Source organism: Lissotriton helveticus, chromosome 8, assembly GCF_964261635.1.
Source record: "Lissotriton helveticus chromosome 8, aLisHel1.1, whole genome shotgun sequence".
Lineage (NCBI taxonomy): Eukaryota > Metazoa > Chordata > Amphibia > Caudata > Salamandridae > Lissotriton > Lissotriton helveticus.
Genome location: NC_136069.1, coordinates 1,375,997,069 through 1,376,009,216, shown reverse-complemented (window position 1 = coordinate 1,376,009,216; position 12,148 = coordinate 1,375,997,069). Strand labels below are relative to the sequence as shown.

The following is a 12,148-nucleotide window of genomic DNA, read 5'->3' as shown; positions in this document are numbered from 1 at the left end:
TGGGGATTGATGAGGTCTGCCTGAGGTGGAGCGGTAGAGCGTTCCAGGCTCTGGCAGTGAGTAAGGAGAAGGAGCGGCCTCCCTATCTGGACTTCCTGGTGCGGGGGACCACGGCTTGAGAGAACTGGGCTGATCGTACGGTCCTTTGGGGTGCGTGGAATTTGAGTCTGCTGTTCAGGTATGCTGGTCCGGTGTTGTGGAGGGTTTTGTGTGCGTGGGTGAGAATCTTGAAGGTGATTCTAGCCTCGATGGGGAGCCAGTGGAGTATGCCCAGGTGCTGAGAGACGTGGCAGTGTCTTTGCAGGTTGAGGATTAGTCCTGTGGCGGTGTTCTGGATGTTTTGTAGCTTGCGTTTGAGGTTTTTGTTGATTCCGGCTTAGAGTGCATTGCTGTAGTTAAGTCTGCTGGTGACGAGGGCGTGAGTGACAGTCTGTGTTCGAGGGGGATCCATTTGAAGGTTTTGCATAGGAGGCAGAGTGTGTGGAAGCAGGTTGATGCCACGGAAATGATCTGGCAGGCCATTTTGAGTTCAGCGTCCAGGATGATTCCACGGTGCGTGCATGGTCCGTGGGGGTGGGCGGCATCCGAGGGAGGGGGGCAGGGAGATTGGTCTGTAGTTTTTTAGGTCGGTGGGGTCCACCAAGGGTGTCTTCAGCAGGGGGTTGACCTCCGTGTGCTTCCAGTCCTCGGGGAAGGATGCGTTCACGAGGGAGCGGTTGATGGTGTGGCAAAGCATGGGTGCGATGGTGTCGGTGGGTTTGTTGAAGATGTGGTGAGGCTGGGGTCCGTGGGGGCCCCGGAGTGGATTGACTTTATCTTCAGTGTGTCTTCGGTGGTGAGGGCTGTCCAGCTGTCAATCGTTGGCTTCAGGGTGCCGGGGGTGGTTGGTGAGGGTTCAGTGTGCTGGAAGAAACAAACAGGAACATTGCACCTTTCAATTTGTCTCGTACCTCCTCAAGTCACTGCAGAACTTCTAGTCATCCCTAGATCACAGGTAAAAGGTACAATCAACACGGTTGCTAATCAGCTCCAGATCAGACTATCCAAGTGGACTTATTTGATGGCTAACATATTCAGAGCCTCTCAACTAAAGTGGTCTTCCTTGATGCAGTCTCAGTTCCAGGCAAAGTCTAGCGAAGTTCAGGTGTCCAGTCAGTCGAAGAGTGATGTGGTTTCAGACTAGAGTCTTGTCCCACAACGAATCTGAGGACCTACCCACAGGTAAGCCCTTGTATACCCTAAGAAGGAGTTAGGGTGACTCGGGGTACCTCCCAGAGGAGGGGCTGGACAGAGGAGAGGATACTCATGTCCTGTGTCCAGTTTTGTGCCAGAGGAGAAGCTCAGGGCGCCCAGAACTGGTTCTAATTAGAGTATGCAAGAAGGGTGCTAAATGTACCATTCAAAGCAGTCAGGTGGCGCTGGCAAACACCCCCACCCCAATACACTAAGTCCTGTCTGGGAGGTGGTCACACCTCCCTGTGACAGGAAACCTATTGTTCTACATTCCCCTCCTCAAGCTGAGCAGCAGCAGGGCAGAATGGTGTCTGGGGTCGGCAGGAGGGTCATAGAAGTCCTTGAACGGCTGTTCCTGGGAGTATTGGGGGATTCCCGGAGGAGCCCCCCAGTGCATGAAATCATACCTCCAACACTGGAAGCGGTGTTGGGGTATGATTCCAACATGTTTGGTAGCAAACATGCCCAGGTGTGGCTCAGCCACTATATAGTTTGCCATTGTGTAATAACACATGGCCACTATATGTATCCAAATTGCTGGCCACACTTACAAAGCCTGGAGAATCGACTCCATGGGGTTTGTGGTGGTTGTCCTGCTCATACAGGGGCACCATCACACTTATAACCCAGCACCCTGCCTTCAGGATTGAAAGGCCTTCCTTAGGAGTGTCTTATAGGTTTTAAGTGAGGTGACCTCAGATAGAAGTATACTTATATCTGTCATAAGTGGTGCTAGCACCGGCTTACACAGGCTGCAATGGCAGGCCTGTACTCACAGTTTGAGTGGTCTCTCATGAATAGCCTAGCCCTAGTACATGCTGAAGCCCATGGGAGACCCTTGGTGTACTTTTGCCATGGGTACCTTAGTACCACATACCAAGGGTACACCAGTGGCCAATTGTGAAGGCAGCAAGGTACCTACCATATCAAGTTTAGGGAGGAAGTACAGGGGCTGGGGTCCCGATTAGCAGGATCCCAGCCAGACTAGTAAAAAATAAAATAAAAAAAATACTGACACCAGCAAAAAGTGGGGGCAATCATGAAAGCAGACCCTTCTTTCCTACACAACACCCCCCCCCCCCCCCAATGAAGGGAGATGAGACTAACTTTGCCCAGTTGAGTCTTCATTTTTTAAGTGGAAATATCTGGAGAGTTCATCTGTGTTGGCATGGTTACTCCCAGGTCTACGTTCAACAGAAAAGTCCACCCCCTGTAGGGAAATAGACCACAAAACTTTGGAATTTTCCCCCTACATTTGTTTTAGCCATAAAAAGGGGGCCTATGGTCTGTCTGAACAATGAAGTGAGTGCCAAACAAGTATGACCTCCACTTCAAGGCCCATACCACAGCAACAGCCTCCCTCTCAATAGACGACCAACGCTTCTCCCTGGGGGGGTCAACCTTCTGCTTATAAAAGCTACTGGTTGGTCCTGGCCATCTGCATTAAGTTGCGATAGAACTGCACCTACCCCTATCTCAGAAGCATCTGTCTAGACAAAGGTTTTGGACTAATCAAGGCTTTTCAAAATGGGAGCAGTGCATATGGCCTGCTTCAAGTAATCAAATGCCTTCTGACAGCTAACAGTCCACTAAATTTTCCTAGGCATTATTTTGGAGGAAGGATTAAGAGGAGTGACTATGGACCCATAACCATTAACAAACCTCCTGCAGTACCCAGTCATTATGGTATGGATTTTGTTCTCCAAGGGCTGAACCAGGCTTCCATCAACAAGGTGGCCCAAGTACACAACCCTGCTCTGCCCCATCTGGCACCTTGTGGCCTTGGTATCGAGAACTGATTATTGCAGGGGCTACAGAGCATTCCTGAGGTGGATTAGGTGATCTTCTCGGCTGGAACGAAAGACCGCAATATCATTTAGATATGATGCACTATAGGCTTCCAGCCCTTTTAGGACTTTGTTAATCAACCTCTGAAATGTGGAAGGTGCATTCTCCAAGCCAAAATGCATCACAATGAATTGATAATGCCCACTAGGGGTTGAAAATGGTGTTCTTGGCTTGGCTTCCCCGGAGTCTGATTTGCCAGTAACCAGCAGTTAGATCAAATGTACTAAGATACTTGGTTGAGGTCAGAGGATAAATCAGCTCATCTACCCTGTGAATTGGATGGACATCAGTCCTAGTGACTGCATTGAAACCTCTTTAGTCAACACAAATACTCATCTTCCACTTACCATCTTGGGTGTGAGATTTTGGCACAAGGACTAGAGGACTAGCCCAAGGGCTATCCGAAGGTTCAATGAGCCCACACCTCCAGCATCTTTTGGACCTCAGTCCTAATGCAGTCTCAGAGATTTCAGGCTGCCTGTGGATTTTACTCTTTACAGGTAGACTGTCACTAGTGTCCACTTCATGGGTACACCAGGTGATTTAACTTGGGGTCGGAGAGAACAAGTGTGGAAACTGATTGAGGACTTGCCTACAATCAGCTAGCTGCTGGCCAGTGAGGCTGCCTGCCAAGGCTACTCCATCAACAGACCCATCAACAGGGCCCTGAGAGAGGAGATCAGGTAGAAGATCACTCTCTTCCTCCTTTCCCTCATCAGTTGCCATGAGCAAGCTCATGGCAGCTCGGTCAACAAAAAGTGTTAGGCGGTTCACATGAAGAACTCTGAGGATGTCTGGTAGTGCCTAGGTTCACCAAGTAGATGACCTCATCTTTTTTCTCAAGGATGGTGTTGTGGCCACTCCACTGGTCATGGTGCCTTTGGCCAGGGCAGCTCTCCAACACCCACACTTTGTCCAGGCTGGTAAACAGTCAGTACAGCCTTTTGGTTATGCCACGCTTTCTGAAGCTCCTGACTGTCCTCAACGTTTTTGCTGGGCTTCTTCATGTACTCAGCCATACGTGAAGGCAGGCAAAGGACATAGTCCCCAATATCCTGTTTACGAGGTTTGAGAGACTGCTCCCACCCCTCCATAACCAGACACAGTGGACACCTAGCTGGATGTCCAAACAGAATTTCAAATGGGCTGCAGCCTACCCCCTTCTGAGGAACCTCTCTGTAGGCAAAGAGAAGGCTGGGCAGGACGACATCCCATTTTCACCGGAGCTTTTCTGGGAGTCCTATGATCATACCATTTGGGTCTTGTTGAACCTTTCAACAAACCCATTGCACTGTGGATGGTAAGGTATGGTACACGTGTAGTTTACACCACACCCTTTACACATTGCAGTGAAATAGCTAGATATGAAGTTTGTATCTCTGTCTGACAAGACCTCCGTAGGAAACTCCACTCTGGAAAAGACTCCCAGAAGGGCCCTAGCAGCTACAGGTGGTGTAGTGGTCCTAAGTGGAATAGCTTTTGGATACCTAGTTGCATGTTCCACCACCACTAGGATGCAACTGTGTCCAGATGCTGTCAGAGGGTTTAAGGGACCAACAATGTTTATCCCTACCCTCACAAAGGGAACCCCAACCACTGGAAATGGAATTAAGGGGGCCTTTCTAGTGCCACCTAACCTACCACTAGCTTGGCTAGTGAAACAGGAAGAACAAAATTCCTTGGTGTCTTCAGACATGAGGTGCCAGTGAAAATAAAGGACAAGCCAAGTCTTGCTTTTCTCAAGATGTCCTGCAAGGGGAATGTTATGTGTAAGGGACAGAAGAAAACCCCTGTATTTCTAAGGTATAACCAACTTCCTGGTGGCACCAGGTTTACGGTCCCTATGCTCAGAAAACAGAAGCTCATCCTCCCAATAGATCCTATGGGACTCAATGACATTCCCTGCCTGTTCAGCAGTAGCTTCCTGTCTGAGCTGTTCGAGAGGGGCAGGATTTCTGCTCCAGAATCAAGTCTTCCCTGGAAGGTACCCCCTTCCGCCAAGAACACTGCCGTGGCAGGCTGAGGTTCCTCTAGGACAGTTCCTTCACAGTGGTAAGGATCATCTCCCTCAGGAGACTGATCCTCACTGGGGGAGGATAATTCCTTACCCTTCCTGCTCCTTCTCTTAGGAGCCAGCTGATCCATGTTTCTAGGATCCAGAGCTCCCTCAGTGCCCAACAGGTTTGCCTGAGCCCTAGTAACAGCAAATGCACTGATATAGATTCCCATCATTTCCGCATGTGTCCTGAACTACACTTCAGACCAGGCTGAAGTTTCCAAATCATTGCCCAACAGACAGTCCACAGGTAGATCTGGGGAAACCACAACTCGTTTAGGGCTAGTTATCCCTCCCCAGCTGAGATTAAGAACTGGAAAGGAATGAACAGTCCTGAAATTGTTTGGATTGGCCATTTGGTAAAGTTAGAACAACAACAAAAGACCCTGTCCAATGGACGTCTGCTGGTGTCAGTAACTACGGAAATAGAACAGTCTATATGTACTGCTAACTACTCTAAGCCCCTACAGTTATTTGAGGACCATTCACTGCACTGCGCCCTGATTAGCGTTAAAAAAGGCCCTTATTCCTTGACAGCAACAAAAAACACAAGCTGTCTAAACCATCTAGGTCAATGACAGGGATCCACACCCACAGTGTTGGACCAAGTCCTACTTAGGAAAAAGTGTGCGAGAAACAAGTGACCCCTCACGGAAACACCACCAACGGGGTAACTGGTATGTAATTTCCAGACAAGCCCCTGTCTCATCATCGGTAGTCATTTGATTCTCAAAGAAAAAAGAAAAGACAGTGTCCAAAACAAACAACCAAAAACGTGTAGCGTGTGCCATTATTTTCATTTCGTCATGTGACGGGTTGGTGTGGGCGTATGCCGAGACTGATAGTTATTACGGCGCATTTGTGATACACAGATTGTGGAGGAGATGAAGCGCTCACTATGAGCTACAACGGTGAGAAGTATTGGATGAGGTCTAGAGTTACCTGGATGTGTGTGAGCGTGGGTGTTTGGTTCGGAAGCAGGGATTAGTACACGAGATGTTGAGTGTGCTTGGTCCTATCATACAAACAAGGGTGCATGATCTACGCTATCTGCACTCAAACAAACACTCGATACCATGCCGGTAACGTTTTGGCAATATGTAGAATACAGGGGGAGTGCTTCAGATACGTGCCCACGTGATTGTGTCTATATGCGAAGGTTCGATAAATGAACACAAAAACTTTTGAAATCAATATTAGTTAACATGTGTGCCTGTTCTCAATCGGGTGCGTGATAGAGTGTGGTCTAATTGCCCTAAACTATGACATGGTTACAAGCGTGTTTTAACATTTGGAAATATGTTTGTTTATTTTGTCAGTATGCTAAAGGCAAAGCTAAGCGAAGGCACGCCCTCACGATTGGAGTTCGCTTGCTTCTCTCCTGACCCCGGGGCGACCGGTATGATCAACTTGGTCAGCTCTGGGTAATCTATGCTTGCACACAACACTTTAGTTCTGGCTATCTATACATGCGTTTACATGCTTTTAACTGGTTTTACACGCCTCTTGTTCCTTGACAGTTAACACAGAACAAGTGTCCATAAGTGGAGTGGCAGCATATAGTGCAGCCCTGATGAAACTGCCTACAGGCTTGTGGCAGTGAAACATGTCGGCACTGGCATTAGGTAATGGTATGCATGAATAGCTACCTGCCTTTTTATTGGTACAGCATACACACATTACCCTACGAATAAAGTTGGTTAAGGGGACTGGATGCTGTGTTTTATGCACTTATTTATGTTGTGTTTGTCACTAGCAGATGCTCTCTGCTTTCCACTGTTCGCTACACGTTTTTGGTTGCTCGTTTTGGACACTGTCTTTTCTTTTTTCTTTGAGAATCAAGTGACTACCGATGATGAGACAGGGGCTTGTCTGGAAATTACATACCAGTTACCCAGTTGGTGGTGTTTCCGTGAGGGGTCACTTGTTTCTCGCACACTTTTTCCTAAGTAGGACTTGGTCCAACACTGTGGGTGTGGATCCCTGTCATTGACCTAGATGGTTTAGACAGCTTGTGTTTTTTGTTGCCGTCAAGGAATAAGGGCCTTTTTTAACGCTAATCAGGGCGCAGTGCAGTGAATGGTCCTCACATAACTGTAGGGGCTTGGAGTAGTTAGCAGTACATATAGACTGTTCTATTTCCGTAGTTACTGACACCAGCAGACGTCCATTGGACAGGGTCTTTTGGTATTGTTCTAGGTTTGAGTGGAGGGCGACCCTGCCCTATTTTCCCTCTGAGCTCCTATTGTGTTTTTGACATTTGGTAAAGTTAACCAAGAATGATTTGGTCAGGAGACACGAGTTTCTTTGTCGCCATTGTGACACCGGCCCCTCTGTCCCTGTATGTCACAGCTTCCTAAACATTAATCAATGGCTCTTGTCTGTACTTGCCTAAGTTGGTGGGACTTACAAGTAAAGTAACAAGTTCCATGCCACCATCACAAACAGCCTGAGTGGGAGTTCTGACTAGGCCAAAATCCCCTTCAGAACGCAAGGTTAACCCTACTAATTACTTGAGAGCACTACTACGTCTACTGGTGCTAGGGGCGCTGGTTGCCTTAGGGACAGTAGTAGTAGCTTTTTTTGTGTTAGATTTATAGCAATTGGCATTCCTTGCTCTGTGGGCGTTTTTTTCCTTACACAGGTAACATCAAGGTTTCGTGCCAGAGGAAGAGGAGTTTTAGGACCCACCCCCAGAGGAAGATTTTTTTGGGACCTTGTGAAGACTGCTTTGTCTTTACCCTTGTTCCCACCCTTCTCTTGGGTCTTAAAATAATCTTGCTTCTTCTAGTCACCTCCACCTCCATTGCTTTTCTGCTTCACCCTGGGGCGGACCCATTTGTCTACCTTACTACCCAGTTCTTGGAGAGAAGTCAGATCAGAGTCGACCATGTACTGGTGCAGCTGCTGATTTGGATAGTTAAGGATGTGCTCCCTCATCAATAAATTGTACAATCCCTCATAGTTATACACATTACTTCCATGAAGCCAGCCTTCCAGAGCCTTAATAGCATGTCTACAAAGTGAACCCAACCTTGGGTGTGTGCCTTCTGTGTGTCCCTGAATTTGACCCTGCACTGTTCAGTGGTCAAACCAAACTATCTTTGAAGGCACTCTTCAAGACTGTGTAGTTGTCAGCATCTTCCTCTTTGACAGTGAGGAGTTTCTCTGTCTTTGCTAGCAAATGAGAGCCACATTTAGTTGCCCACTGCCTTTGAGGGTCCTTCTGTACTTTACAGGCCCTCGCCAAGGCAGTGAACCATTTATGGGTATCATCCACCTCCTGGCAAGGAAGAACTAACCTGCTCAGGTTCCTAGTATCAAAAAACTGCTCCCTGACCCTAGGGCCACAAGTACTGCCACCATGGGACTCAAGACCCAGATGCTTCCTATCCCTCTGTACTTTCAAAGGGTCATTATCAAGTGCCAACTGCTCTTGCTTGATTTGGAGATTGGCTCTCTCAAGCTTAAGCAGGTGGTATTCCCTTTCTAGGGAGTCCTTCCTCATACTAGAGATGGAGGTCCCTATGGAGTTACTAGAGGCATTGGAATTAATAGAGGAGGATCTAGACCTCCCTGTATTCTCTTCACCCTCCCAGGAGGAATAAACTGGGTCCTACCACTAGGGACACCCTTGGTACTGTATGTACTATTCCCTCAGGGGTCAACAGACTCCTCCGGGTCATGCTCATAATGTTTTATACTTTGGTGAACCACCCCTGACCTATGTTTTGGAGCTACCCCACCCACATTATTCTACCCTTTTGACCGATCAGCTTTCTGGAGGTCATCCTGCAGCAGCAGCTCTAAGAGTTGATGAATCTAGTGTTACTACTGGTCTTTAACTTCTATGATTCAGCCAGGGTCCTACGTTCCTGGAACTTAAGACCACTGTATCTAGAAGATTGGGACCCACTGGATTCCCAAACTAAAGACATGGTAAACTAGGGGTAGTGCTGCACCTACCTACCCTAGTGGAAACTAAACTTAAAAAGGACTGTAGAAAGTGTTGCGCTAGACCTCCATATAGCAATCCATAAAGTGCAGTAGAACTTACTACTGTTATACGATACATTTTTTATATGTGTCTAATGCTAGTTATGGTTTTCCATCTAACCACACCTAGATTAGCTGGTAACAGTGCAGGCTTAAATCCCAACCGCTGCACACCAATGTAGGAGGCTGGCTTAGTATATTGGGCACACTTATTTAGGTGAATTACCTTACAATAATCCAGACAACCCGTATGGTTGTTTTAGTGGTCTTCGACAACCTTAGAAAGGTCAAAGTGGTATCTGTGGAGAGCAGCCTTCAGGCTTAGTCCAGAAGGAGTGTTAAGCAGCTTGTTTGACCAAATCTAATCATGTAGTGTAGGTTAAAGGAAAATACCTACACAGTGTAAATATAAAAATATATATTTATCACACAACACTCACTAACACATTGGCATATCTCCAACCCGGAGATAATCAACACAAATATACACAATATTTCAATTGTAAACAGGTAAGTAAGCACAGTATACAGTCGTCCCCAGGAGGAGATCAAACCATATACTAATAAAGTGGAATACGAACTGCGACCAAAGTCGAGACTTGGACCAGCAGACTTCGAAGAGCTGGGGACACCAGGAACCATCAAATGTAAGTATCCAGGAGCCGTAATGGAGCCTCTGTGCAGAGTTAAAACACAACCGCCTACTCAACAGAAGTCAATGGGAAAGTTACGGTTGCAGTTTTGAAGACAAACACTTCCGAGGAGCACTGAAGAAATCCTGTGTAAGACAGAATGTTAGAGAGTCACACCCCCCCGGGATACCCCATGGAACCAGGATACCTACATAAGGAAAGCTGGGTGCATAGTTGCTAAGTGAAGTTGGAAACCACCGTAGACAACCATGGAGGGCTTCAGTAAAGATGCCGCTGGTGAAGACTGTGCAAGAGTCAGGTGGAATCCAAGGGTGTATTCTTGAAGAGAAGAAGCTGCAAGCAGAGGGGACAGAGTCTATGCACTTGGACGTGATCAGGAGGTATGACAGAGCTAATGCCCACCAATGATGGAAGATGCAGGAGTGATGATGGTGTCCTTGTTGCTGCAGCTGTGAGGACCAGGCGACATGGAGGAAGACCAGTAGCTATTCACTAGCAGTCCCCTGTTGGAAGTTGAGACCCAGGGGAATTGGCATCTTGAGGGAGCACCAACAAGCCTTGGCAGCAGCAAAAGATGTGGAAAAATAAGAAGCAACGGTGGGACCAGCAAGGATCTAAGGGACTCACCAAGTACAGGAGAGTCAGAGCAGGCTTTGAGCAAGCAGGTGGGCCCACTGAAGCAAGAGAAGACCCTCGAGAGGACCCACAGGCAGAAGGCACAGGAGTCGTAGGAGGATTTTGAGCAGCTCACCAAAGATGAAGGTTTACGGCGCAGAGGATATGGGGAGGATGAAGAACTTGGCAGGAGAGATGCTGCAGGCTGGAGCTTTTTGTAGCTCAAAGAGGTCTGTAGTGCAGAGCCACCCAGCCTTGGCAATAGCAAGTCAATGCGGTGCATAGAGGGTTGGTCCCAGCAGCTCAGACAAGGAATACTGGCCTCAAAATTGCAGAAAGGACAGGTCAGGCCTCGAGGGAGTTTCAGAACCACCACCTGTGTTGGTGAGCCTTTCGAAGTCCGTGGGATGTCAGGAGAAGCTGACTGATCAGCTTCGTTGTGGTGCCTGCACATGTAGGGGAGTGGCTCCTTCACTCCAAGGGTGGTTAGTTCAGGTATCCTTCATGCCCACCGGTTTGTTGAAGATCCAGGAGCACAGACACAGTAGAAGACTTACAGAACAGAGAGACCAGGAGCAGCACGAGTCTTCCTGGATGCAGTCTCAGGTACAGGCGAAGTCCAAAGTCCAAGTGTCCAGGCGGTCAAAGAGTGACGTAGTTTTATGCTTGAGTCTTGTCACACGAGAATCTGAGGACCCACCCACAGGTAGGCCCTTTTATACCTAAGAAAGGGGTCAGGATGACTCATGGGTCTCTTCCAGAGGAGGGGATGGACAGAGGGGACGATACTCCCATGTCCTTTGTCCAGTTTTGCAACAGAGCAGGAGCCAAGGTCTCCCAGAACTGGTTCTGACTACAGTATGCAAGGAGGGCACCATATGTGCCCTTCAAAGCAGCCTGGTGGCACTGGCAAGCACCCCCACACCATCCTAATATGTTAAGCCCTGTCTGGGAGGTGGTCACACCTCCCTGTGACCGGAAACCTATTAATTGCCTTCCCCTGCTCGAGCTCAGCTCAGTAGTAGGAGGGCAGAATCATGTCTGGGATAGGCAGCAGCACTAGCTTGGTAGCAGACTCTGAAAGGCTGTTGCCGGGAGCACTGAGGGTTTCCCAGTGGAGCCCCCGAGTTCATGGAATCATACCTCCAACACTGGTAACAGTTTTGGGGGTATAAGCCCAACATGTTTGATACCAAACATGCCCAGGTTCTGCACAGTCACTAAACAGTTAGCCATTGCGTTATAACGCACAGCCACTGTATATATCAAAATGGCTGACCATACTTACAAAGCCGGGGTTTGTAGAGAGTGTCCTGCTCATGCAGGGGCACCCTCACACTTGTAACCCAGCACCCTGCCATCAGGATAGAAAGGCCTGCCTTAGGGGTGTCTTAGAGGTTTTAAGTTTTGTTACCACAGATAAGGAAACCTATATCGGTCATCAGTGATGGTAGCACCAGCTTACACAGGTTGCAATGGCAAGTCTGTAGTCATGGTTTGAGTGGTCTCTCATGGGTGGCAAAATACATGGTGCAGCGCATGGGAGACCCTGAGTGTACCTATGCCCCGGGTACCTTAGTACTATGTACGAGGGTCTTACGAGTGTACACCAGTAGTGAATAGTAGAGGTACCAAAGTAATTACAATGTCAAATTTAGGGAGTAAGCACAGTGCTGGGGTCCTGATTAGCAGGTTCCCAGCCAGACTAGTAAATAAAACACATTGACACCAGCAAAAAGTGGAGGTA

At 48.1% G+C, this 12,148-nt stretch overlaps 1 protein-coding gene across 1 annotated transcript in view; it reads right to left on the bottom strand.

Annotated features, from left to right (window-relative positions):
• Window positions 1-12,148, bottom strand: part of GBE1 (1,4-alpha-glucan branching enzyme 1) — a 686,238-nt gene that overhangs the window by 569,421 nt on the left and 104,669 nt on the right. The window lies entirely within an intron of this gene.